The sequence below is a fragment of the Lytechinus pictus genome, chromosome 6 (assembly GCF_037042905.1).
Source record: "Lytechinus pictus isolate F3 Inbred chromosome 6, Lp3.0, whole genome shotgun sequence".
NCBI classification, from domain to species: Eukaryota; Metazoa; Echinodermata; class Echinoidea; order Temnopleuroida; family Toxopneustidae; genus Lytechinus; species Lytechinus pictus.
The window spans coordinates 19,645,162-19,656,123 of NC_087250.1; the positions used below are offsets into that span (position 1 = coordinate 19,645,162).

General features: G+C 38.2%; 1 long non-coding RNA gene across 1 annotated transcript; it reads right to left on the reverse strand.

The window, feature by feature from the left end:
• Window positions 1-475: 475 nt before the first annotated feature.
• On the reverse strand, window positions 476-8,775 carry LOC135154424 (uncharacterized). The gene is made up of 3 exons (XR_010293817.1): window positions 8,634-8,775; window positions 5,013-5,199; window positions 476-609 (listed from the first exon to the last, which is right to left on the reverse strand). It is a non-coding gene; the product is annotated as an uncharacterized LOC135154424 (long non-coding RNA).
• Between the last annotated feature and the right edge of the window lie 2,187 nt (window positions 8,776-10,962).

Here is a 10,962-nt window from a genome sequence, read left to right on the forward strand (position 1 = left end):
CATCCCACAAAGAATGCACACACTGTCTTAGTGGAAGGAAGTAAAAAGACGCCGTGTGTATACTGTGAGTGATTGTAGGGTTTAATAATAATAACTACCAACGTCAAGATCATCGACGGATCCAGGGGGGGCACATCTAGCCCGTGCCCCCCCCCACCCCCTTGAGAGGCACCAATCTTTTAGTTAAAAATGCGTGAAATGTATAGGAATGTGAGGACTGTTTTTTTTATTGTCAACTTGTTCTCATGGAACAAAATGACATCGATTTGATAGTAGAGACCCTTTTTTTGCATGCATGTCAATTATTTCCTGGAATGGCCTCGACTTGGTGGTGAAGATTTTATCATTATTAATTAAGTATTATTATTTTTTTTTTTGGGGGGGGTCGTTGTCAAAGCTTTCTTGTACAAAATGCCCCCTTTTTGGGATATCCTGGATCCGCCCATAGGTCCAGATCTCGACTACTTGCCTGCGTAATCTAGGTCTATATCGAGGATGTTGGCTTCTTCCCCAACGTGGACGATCTCTTCCCTTGTGTCGGGGTCGTTGCCTATCCATGAATCAGTGTCCCTGGACCAAATTTTCACTCTATCCGTCCATAAAACCCGTCTAAATAAAGATAACAATGACATAGAAAACTTTGCTAATATGGAGTTTTCGCATACGCTACAAATTCAAGAACACGGTACTATATTCAAGATGCCCATCAAAGGACAATGAGCAGCTGGGAGGTCTTTGTCTAAAAGTGGTAAACCGCTACAACAGATACGTCCTAAGCACTGGCGTAAATCCCGGGGGGGGGGATGGGGGGGGGGGGATATATCCCCCCCACTTTTCGAGGAGGGGGGGGGGATGGCCTGTACAAACACCCCCCCCCCCACTTTTTACGAAAGAAATGAAAAAAAAATCACAAGAGATAATTGTTTTATTGGTGAAATTTCTTCCAAAAATACTGCTTAACAAATAAAATAATATTATTGAATCATAAAATGCAAATAAAGAGCCAGTTCACCATTTCCAAACGAAATACTTATGTCCTTATTATAACATTGAAGAGAACCCCCCGTTTCTTCAAATTCATCAATGTTGGGGTCTTTGGGAAGGGATTAAGATGGAATGACAATTTTTTTTAACCATTAAACCATCATGGGGTAAAAAAGATGATAATATTGGAGGGGTATTTGCCATATGGACATACAGTGGCGTAACTACGGGGGACATGGGGGGCACATCACCCCCCCCCCCCCATCGGCTGACCAAAAAAAAAAAAACGGGGAAAGGGGGAAAGGAGAAAAGAGGGAGAAAGGAAGAGAAACATAGTGGGAAAGAAGAAAATATTATTCATTATAATGTTATATTATAATTATGTTAAGTTACATTACATAAGAAACATTTTTATCATAACTTTATGAAACATAATTTGCCCAGGGCCTACGTCTTCATTGTTCCTGGTGCTCGCATTGTCTGTTTAACGAGATATATAATCATGTTGTACTAAAACATCCCGTTTTCAAGTCAATATAAACCAAATATATTTCCTAGCACTTGAGTTATCATTGTTTTATGTAGTGACATGTGCTTCTTTTTTATGACTCAAAAGTGATTGCCCCATGTTAAGGTCTTCGTATATATGAAACATTTCCTGTCCGTGATTACGTTCGCATTAGTGGATTGGTGAGATATGTCTGCTCTTCATGAATTCCTAAGATCAGTCCTTAAAATGTCCCTTCTTCTGATCTGAATATCAAAAATTTTCAGCTCGCGCTTCGCGCTCGCATCATTTGGTTAATGAAATACGTATGGTCCTAGTTAATTCCTACAAAGAAACCTTAGAATGCCCCACTTCAGGTCTGAAATATCTAAGTTTTCAGCTCGCGCTTCGCGCTCGCATTGTTAAGCGAGACAGGTACCTATCATGATTACACAAATTGGATTATAATGTCCCTTTTTAGGTGTGAATAAAAAAAAAATTCAGCTCGCGCTTCGCGCTCGCATTATTTGATCAGTGAGATACATATCCGTTTAATGACATTGTCCTTAAAATGTCTCTACTAGGTCACTCACTCAGTCATTCAAAAATTTTGCTGGTGCCCCCCCCCCCCAATGCCGTGACCCACAGTACGCCACTGTGGACATATCGATGACAATTCCTTGCATATCTAAAAACATGATTGCAAAAAAATGCCAAAATATTTCAGTCATCCCCCCACCCATCAACACTGATTTACGCCAGTGGTCCTAAGTTTACCAGCTGACGAAAAATTACAGATTTGTCGTTTGCCCCGAGTCCAGGACGAAATTGCCGTTTCGATTCACAAATTTTCGACAAATACCTCTTGTTTTGTAATGAAGGGCATTTTTGACAAAACATTTTCTCTGCTCTTGAAAGCGTTCTGGGTCGCCGAGCAAAAGCCCCATAATAGTACCACACCAACGAACGTAGAGGGCAGCAACACACCTCAATTGCATTGGAGTCAATTCTTTTTATTTCATTTCCATTCAAAAAACATAATACAAAGTAATATAAAGTAATACAAATCAAGTACAATTTTACAGAAGGGCATTCTTACTTCGTAAAAAAAAACAAAACAGAAAAAACAGTATAATATAGAGCATAAATGGAAATGAGGGGGAAATGAGGAGTCATACCATGGAAGCAGACAAGGTTAAACCATGGACCTACTAGCAAATGGTTAAACACATAACTTATTTGTCCCATGGAGTCTACATTTCTTGAATAGGTAGTTTTCGCATTCGCTATGGGGAAACTCCCTACAACGCATTGATTTTTTTGAAATTGCAATTAAATTCACAATGGAGAGCTGAGAGTCTTTTATCTAAAGTTGGTGGACTGGGACAGTACTTCATCCGAAGATTTACACCCGACGAGCAATTGCAAATATGTCGTTGTCCAGAGTCAAGAGATCCCGATGCTGTCCCGGTAGTTTGATAAGTGTTTAAGAATTCGATATAGATATAGATCTAAGCCTATAAGACCCATGTAACTTTGTAAGGGTACCGGTAATTTGAGGATGCTATTTCATTCTGGGCAACGTGAATGCTAACGATCCACGCGCATGCGTACTTTTATTCCGAAGACGCAAGTCATGAATATTTATAATGTTGGTCCAGAACTGTTGTGGGAAAAAAAATTCGCGTCCCGGTCCACCAACGAAAGCCTCTCAGCTCTCTATTGTGATTTGACTTGCATTTTCAAAGCAATTGGTGCGTTGTAGAAAGTTTCCCCGTAGTAAATTCGAAAAGTCCGGACTTATACAGTCGGTGCGGCTATACAGAAAACGATGTGCTTCTTCATGATTGAAATTTGTCATTTCTCAGTGCAGACCGGAACCTTTGCAGTTGAGCTTTAAGAGAGTTGTGAGATGGACATTCTACTTAATGGCCCGTATTCTGAGTCGGGTTTAAAGTTGTGGTTTAAGTATGGATAGCCAATTGTTACAAAAATCACTAACAGTAGAGATATCATATTTCAGCTCATTTGGCTCTCAAATCATTCATAATTGTCTAAAAAGTATCATTAGATGATTGTCTTCACCATAGAAGAATCAGGAAAGAGCACAGTAAATATAAGAAACATATAACTTAATAAAAAAATTGACACTTTTGGCTTCCCGTAATTTTAGCACAGAGTTAGACCGTGGTCTGAGTTAAACCTGACTTCAGAATACGGGCCTATGTGTTGGAAAACTGTTCAAATCCGATTTTACTTTACAGAGTTTTCGATCAACAACGCACGGCGGATTCAAATGGCCTTCATGACAATGGACAACTAAATGTCTTTAGGGAAAATCGGTAAATCCAAACTATAGTTTTATCTTGGACTCTGTACAAACGACATATTTATATGCACAATTTGCGGCAGCTCCGAAACGTAGGAGGAAACTGCTTTTTCTGTTCAACAAAATTCGACAAAGACCTCTGAACCGTTCATTGTCATTTGGACTGACATTTTCAATAATTTACTGATGACATCTTGTAAGCGTGAGAGAGGTAATACACTGCAAAAACTCCGGTGTTGATTTAACACCAGCCCGGAATCTATATCTGTCCACACCAGAGAAGTATTGAAATAACACCAGTTTGGAATCAAACCGATGCTGGTTTAATATTAATTAGTGTTATATAAACACATATCTGGTGTTAGACCAAAACCAAACTGGTGTTGTTTAACACTTCTCTGGTGTGGACATATATAGATTCCGGGCTGGTGATAAATCAACACCGGAGTTTTTGCAGTGTATGAATGAAGTTAGATGAATAAGTTTCTCTGATCCTTATAGAACAGTATTACACTGCAAAAAACGCCGGCGTTAATTTAACACCAGCCTGGTATCGGTCCAGATCGGAGGTTAACCAACACCGGTTTGGCGTTAGGCTTAACCAACACCAATTTGGCATTTAAGCAAAACCAAGATGTTAAACCAATATCGGTCTGATTCTTAACTGGTGTTGTTTCTCTGGTATTTTCCGATATACATGTAGATATCGGGATGGTGTTAAATCAACACCGGTGTTTTTGCAGTATAGCATAGTATAGCATGTTGGGACTACATGACACTACACATTAGTTTATTTTATATTGTATAGAGATGATACAAATATACCAGGCGTTTCATTTGAAAGCATAGTGGGAATTATTAATCCTCGGTTGGACTGGCAAAACTACTATATTTCCCTCGGGGCTTCGCCCCTCGGGAAAAATAGTAATTGCCAGACCAACCTCGGATAAATAATTCCATTATACTTTCTCAAAGCCTGACATATTTGTTTATTGTATACTAAAAGTCGGGTCGTAAGGTGTGCGGTGGCCTTAAACATCCCCAGGTCTTAGAGAATGACTGTATATATTGAACATTTAATAAACAATTCACACCTTTGCTTTCCAGAATGTTTGAAGCCTTCCTGTTTTGATTTCTTACTTTTTATTTATTTATTTATTATTATTATTATTTATTTTTTTTGGGGGACGCGTCACATTTTAACGCTTATACCTGGTGATTTTGTCGTATTTAACGCCGCCCGCGTAATATGTGCTCCGATCGTATAGTCCTTTTATCACTGCGGCATTTGGTCCTCCGTCAGTGACGTCAGCTTTGCGAAGTTCGGGATAAGCAATAAACCATTGATTAGAAAAGTACAGTGTATGGCAAGATTCGTCTAGATCCATCGTCCACACAGCTGCGGGAGAAAAAAAGACCGAAGTGAGAAACAACGAACAGCAATTAACACCTTGCAGTGTTGACGCCATCTATGTATATGTTTGTAAGTATTTGCTCGGGCTATTCTATCATAAACTCACATTTTCTCTTTAGCAATCATTGAAAGGCACATTATTAAGATTCTAGAATTGCTTGTTTTATTTCTGCAACAGGCCCCTGTGTTAGTTACAGCGGAAGTAGACAATCATGCACCACCACCACCACCATCATCGTGATCATGATCATGATCATCACCACCACCACCATCATCATCATCACCACCACCACCACCATCATCCTCATCATCACCACCGCCACCACCACCACCATCATTATCATCATGCATCATCACCACCACCACAATCATCATCGTCATCATCATCACCACCACCACCACCATCATCATCACCACCACCATCATCATCATCATCCCCACCACCACCATCATCATCATCACCACCACCACCACCACCACCATCATCATCACCACCACCACCACCATCATCATCACCACCACCACCACCATCATCGTCATCACCACCATCACCATCATCATCACCCTTATCATCATCATCACCACTATACCACAACCATCACTACCACCACCATCATCACCACCACCACTACCACCATCATCATCACCACCGCCAACGTCTTCTTCCTTCTCCTCCTCCTTTTCATCAATGAAGTCACAATTGTCTTCATAATGGTCATGCCACGCACTGCCACCTTGAAGGTGAAATCCCCCCCCCCCGAAAAACTGCATGTTGATGTGTATAAATAGAGAAAATAAAAATAGTATAACCCTGAAAATTTCATCAAAATCGGATGTAGAATAATATTTTTTTTCTATATCTTCAAAGTTATAATGAAATTTCACAAACTTAACCTTGGTTAAGATTTCAAGGTTGTATGACACGATTTGTATGATTTCAAGGTTGTTATATCGACACTGCCGTCGCCTCCGCCGGAAAAGTGGCCCCTTTCGTCCTGCCCTGCTATTTAGGCGAGACAAAAATTAGTAATTGATAATCCAATAACTTAAGTAATGTAGATTGAAAGAGTAGTTTAAAGAATGCTAATTCAATCGTTTTATTCATATATTTTCTATGTTTTGGGATATAGATATTCCTATAAAGTTAATGTTACGGTTACGGTAACGGAAAATGAAATATCAGACCAGAAGCGGATCTAGAGGGGGGTTGGGGGGGTTGCAACCCCCCCCAAAAAAAAAAATCCGGGGACCATTTTTTAAAATCTTATCTTTTAATGCAACTTAATTTTACAAATTTTCATGGGGGTTAATTTGGCAACGACCTCTATACCAAAAAGAGTGGTGTTTTAGATGCAAGAAAACGCCATTTTCACACACAGATTTTCAAAAATTTTCCCTACTGTGGGAGGGGGGACACCCCCCTCCCACACCCTCCCCCCTCGCTCGCTCCGCTCGCTTGGACTCGGTCGCTACGCTCCCTCGCATACCACCCCAACCCCCCCTTTATAAAAAGCTGGATCCGCCCCTGCAGACCTATTTGTGAATATCGCCACAGGTAGATTTACGTTTAGCACCAATTCATTCGCAGAAATAGCAAGAAGATCGAACTCTACAAATTTAAAGTAAACATAATCCTAATATCGTGACGAATATCGCACTGATTAAATTTATGTGCAATATAGATGTAATATTGTGCGCTGTTTGTTTTTTTCTAGCCAGAAATGCGCATCCGATAAATGTACATTGTTATCTTCTTTGTTTTGCTATATGTGACATGATAACAATTGTTATGTATTTATTCGGTTGGCGCTAAAATAGACGAAAGTGAGATGCGGAACACAAACATTATACCATTAATATGGGATTTGCAATCACCTAATAATCATTTGTAAATTTTGTGATTTATTTCAATTTATTATAATAAAAACAGAAATGAAAAAAAAACATTATACCATTAATAGTTTTCACAAACTTTTATTTTGAGTAAATCACGATTTATATTTCATAATAGTGCCATATATGTGTGTGTAATATTTCAAATTGAAATGCAAATCAAATAGACTTTGAATTTGAAATAAATGATCGCATCTCAAAGGGAATCAAAATCTCTTACAAATCCCGTTAAAATATCAAAATGCGTGATTTTCGACAGTTTCATATTATACGCTAAAAATAACATTTTCACGCAAAAGTGCGCTTGGCATCCGGGCCGTACGCTATTCCTGGGTATTTAGCTGGAATCCCAAGCATTAGGAAGCATTGACAAATTTTGCCGTCCAAAGTATAAAAATCGTTTTGGCCGGTCTACTATAAGAAAGTTATGACAAGTCATTTTAAAGTTTCGCTTATTTTTCACAAAATAGTGATAAGTATAACTCAGTGACATGCAAATGAGACAGTCGATTATGTCCCTCACTCACTATTTCTTTTGTTTTTTACTGTTTGAGTTAAACAATATTTCATTTTTTTTTTAATATAGATTTGACAATAAGAACCAACTTGACTGAACCATATAGTATTAAAAGATGTTAGTTCCACATGTTCAGGGAGGAATTAATCATTGTTTCACTTGACAATGAGGAGAAAATTAGAATATTTCATATAATAAAATGCAAAAGAAATAGTGAGTGGAAGATGTCATCAATCTCCTCATTTGCATACCGAACAGGATATGCATATATTAACTGTTTTGTGAAATTAAGCGAAACTTTAAAATGTCATAACTTTCTTATCTTACATCTGATTTTGATAAAGTTTTCAGTGTTTTATGTTTGTTGGATTTTTCTCTTTTTTCATATCAACTTTTGTTTGGATAGACTTGCCCTTTAATAACGATGACAATTATCATGGTTGATAGTATTACTGTTTTTGACCCCTGACCTCTGTCCAGTCTGTTAATGGTTCGTTGTTGTTTTTGTTTTCTTTATGGTAATTGTTTCTGTCTTTTGTTTGTTTGTGGTTTTTTTTTCTCTCTCTCTATGTGTATGTTTTTTTGTTTATTTCTCCCTTTTGTTGTTGGTGTTGGTGTGTTAGTTTGTTCAGCTTCGGGGTCTGATGGGGGGGGGGGGGGGGGCTCATGGGGTGGGAGAATGCTCATTTACACATTCATTCATTCTTTCAGTTTGCGTAGCTGTTACGTTATGTCTTTTTATATTGCTTTTGCTGCATTCATTACTAGTAGTTGTTGGAACGTTATTTTTGCATGATTTCGGATTATGTCTCTGTTCTCATGCATGGTTCTGATACAATTTGACTGCTATGTTTATTACAGCGTAATTTAATTTGTGTATTCACAACTGCAATTATCATTTTTGTTTTATATTTTCTTTATTATGTATGTATGAATTTTATTTGAATGAATAATAAAGATTACTACACAACAATTTTTTGTTTATGAAACCAGAAGCGGAATTACTTACTTGATTTTACGACAATAGTTCCCGTAGTTCCGGTTGCATCTATACCAGCCTTCTGGACATCAGTTGGAAATTGGTATTGTCCCTGAGCCCAATACAACCAACGATGTCTAACGTCGTAAACAACAGACGTAACACGACGACCTGCTCCTGTAATTTGAAAATAAAAATAAATGAAGAAAATTTATCCCCCTAAAAGGGTGCACGACGGACTCAAGAGATTCAATATAGTAAAGGAAAAACAAGACCCCGTCATAAAACCCTTTCACATTGACGAAAGACCGGGGAGTGTTTCATCAACATTTTCATCCGACAAGTTGTCAGATCTGACATCTTTATCTGATGTTGATTGGCTGAGAGGTACTGTTACTATGGTAACTGTCGGATAAAATGGGACTTGTCGGATAAAACGTCCGACAAGTCCTTTCATGAAACGCCCCCCTGAGGAGCGTTTCATCAATATTTTCATCCGGCAAGTTGTCAGATCTGACATCTTTCCATGATTTGGATTGGCTGAGAGGCACTGTTCCTATGGCGACTGTCGGATAAAATTGGACTTGTCGAATAAAACGTCCGACAAGTCCTTTCATGAAACGCCCCACTGTTTGCGACTGCCTGCAACAGTTTTTTCTTGTTGCACGATCGATCTCTTGGTGTCTTGCGAGCACTCGAGGTCGTTGTAGACGATCGCACGAACTCGAGGTGCATGGTCGTGACTGAACTTTGAAGACGTTCAAAATCCAAACGCGATCAAATACGATTGATTCACTCGCATCAGATCGTACCATATCGGTCTGGGGCCCGTTTCTCAACACCTGGGCTGCGTTTATGCGACCTCAAGCCAGAATCATGATTTGAATCATGATTTGAATCATGATTCAAAACACAAACATGAATCACAGAATCAGCGTTTAGACGACCTTCATTCCAATGCTGTTTCTCCTCAGATTCGGGCCAATCCAGTGCGCATCACTAGTGCGCAGTTTGACAGAGGAAGTTTTTCGCACGTGTTTCGGCTCTCGAAAAATCTTTTGCTTCCAGAATTCAGTCTATACCTCATTTTGTTTACTTCTATCATATAGGGTCCATATGCTTCTATTCATCTTGTTAGTTTATCCAAAATGGTGTTCGGAAGTGAATTTCAGCGTAGATCCAATTTAATATGTATTGATCCCATATTGATACTGTATACTCAACAACAACTGAGATCATTGTCTGTCCAGTTAATTCATTTAGTTTTATACTAGAACTTGAAGTTGAAGACATGACCAAAAAATGAAAAGTAGTGGACGATGCGATGACCAACACAGAACTTGAACATGACAAGAAATGAATGCGTAGTACATAATCATGTACATACAATGAGCATATAGAGCGCCTTGAGCTTGGCCAGAGTCAAACCGAAAGTAGCCCGACACAACAGTGAGGTCATAGAATCATGATTGTAATCACGATATCGTTTATTCGAACATTTTCGTACGTGATTCTGCAGAAACGTCTTTCCAAACGCCCCTTTTTTCGTGTTTCATGTTTGTGATTCTAATCATGATTATATTCAATTTCGACTAAACGCAATCGTGATTCTGCAGAATCATGATTTGAATCATGATTCAGATCATGATTCTAGGGTAAAAAAGTGGCGGATAAACGCACCCCTGGACAAGTTAGTCATATCTTTATCCACCAACCACGGAGTTAGTTCCAATCTTACTAAACCTGTTTCTCGAAAGGCTTCCTAACTAGAATACCTTGATATCGATACTATCGGTAAAAAGAGCAGACGAGACGTAGCCTTAGTCACAAAATAGCATAATTTTTGAAAAGCAAAAATGTGATAAAACTGCAATTATTGTGATTAATTTGGAAATACATCTAATAAAAATAATAGCAGAGGCAAAATATGAACCATGCATACTTAAACCATGAAGACTTGAGCATCTAATTGCTGAGAAAAATCAAATTATGAATATATAATTTCATGACTAAAAAATGAGATGGGTATCCCCGGGATAGTAAATTTTGATAGTTTACGAAAGTAAACCACAATTGTTATCTTTGTAAAATAATGATAATTATACGTTTATTTATGGTTCCAAACATCATCAAAATATAGTTTAAATTAATTTTTTTTAATTTTTTACATACCGAAACACACGATTTGACAAATTCTTTGCATAAATTAGAGATAGAATTTATCAAAAATGTTGATAAGTGTTTGAAAACGACGAATACGAGTCCAGTTATGGATGACCTGCCGTGGTAGAATCTTTATCGATTCAATTACTTTACTATTTTAAAATGAGTGGTTTTGTTGCGTTTTACCAACAGTTTT